The sequence below is a fragment of the Ictidomys tridecemlineatus genome, chromosome 4 (genome assembly GCF_052094955.1).
Source record: "Ictidomys tridecemlineatus isolate mIctTri1 chromosome 4, mIctTri1.hap1, whole genome shotgun sequence".
Lineage (NCBI taxonomy): Eukaryota > Metazoa > Chordata > Mammalia > Rodentia > Sciuridae > Ictidomys > Ictidomys tridecemlineatus.
Window position 1 is genome coordinate 148,511,510 of NC_135480.1, and position 1,377 is coordinate 148,512,886.

General features: G+C 38.8%; 1 pseudogene; it reads right to left on the reverse strand.

The window, feature by feature from the left end:
* Window positions 1–217: 217 nt before the first annotated feature.
* On the reverse strand, window positions 218–927 carry LOC101960941 (transformer-2 protein homolog beta pseudogene; annotated as a pseudogene).
* Between the last annotated feature and the right edge of the window lie 450 nt (window positions 928–1,377).

Sequence of the window (1,377 nt, forward strand, 5' to 3'; positions counted from 1 at the left end):
GAAAAGTCCTGCCTTCACTAGGCACTGTCACCTTTTAAACAGGTTGCAATAAAAAGTATCCCAAAGCAATATCCAAGTTCTATGGCAGATTTCAGAACATCTTCAACTCTATGCTTTAATAGCAAGGATGTAAATGAGATCAAAACCTGGAATGTGACCTGTATTATCTATGACTATAGTAGTGAAAGGTGGCCCCTTCTGTAAATATGATTTCTTTCTAGAGCATTTCTCTTCCACTTCTTCTTCTGTATAAAGTATTGTAGTTATAATCATTATAGCCTCCATCATATCCTCTGTCACATAGTGAATTGCCACAGGTTGTTTTCCATGTGTAAATTCCTGGTGTTGTGGTATGTGGTCTTTTTGTTATAGAGAAATTAACTGTAATTCTATGTCCATCAAACTCCATTCCACTAGTACATACTTTAGTTTCCTTAGCATCATACATTTTCAACATATACAAAGGCAAATCCTCTTGACTACCTAGACACACCAGCAATAGGTCCATATTTAGAAAACACTTCTTTTAGATTTTTTTCCATAGTATACCAGTTCAACCCAAACACTCCAAGACAACAGTTTTGGTCAGGATTTGTTGGATTGTCCATGTGAGGTCCTCCGGTAGACATAGCAGATTGACTGTGACTGTGCCTTCTGTGATAATATTGACTGTAAACCTGATAGAGGAGCTTATTTGGGAGTTAAATCAAGACCACGGCCTTGCATAATGCCTTTGAAATCTTCTTCTGAATCTAGACCTAGATTCAGATCTGACCTGAACTTTGATCTGGAATATCTGCAAACTGCCTTGGACTAAGATCATGCAAGGGTTTGCCTTACAGATTTCCCTGATCTATGAGCACTTACACTTCTGAAAGGAGAATGGGATTCATGGTGGCCATAGTTCTGCTCTCCACTGTGGATCATGACCCCTGACTGACAACACAGCTCACTGGTCTTCAACAGAAACTGCCAACTTCTTGCATCCTCTAAGGAAGCTCCACTCCACTCACAGGAGATACTGGTTTCCTAGACACTTAAAGCCTAAACATAAAACACCACTTTTGCATGAGCTCTAATTCTACAGGAACCCAAATATCCTTCAGATATTGTAACAGGTTCTTTGGGCAGTATTTAGGCAGTTCATTGTCAACTTTGCATACAATATTGATACCTAGATCAGATAGAAGAGGGACTCTGATTTAATTATTTCAGCATGAAACTTAAGCAAGAAACTTAAGTTTTCTTAAAACCTTTCTAAGGGAATCAAATGTGCCTTAACACTGAAGAATCACTGGTCATATTTACTACCTCTGTTGGGTGTGGGGAACTTGGACTGATCCAAAAGACAGATCATGCTATTGAGGAATAGAGTTC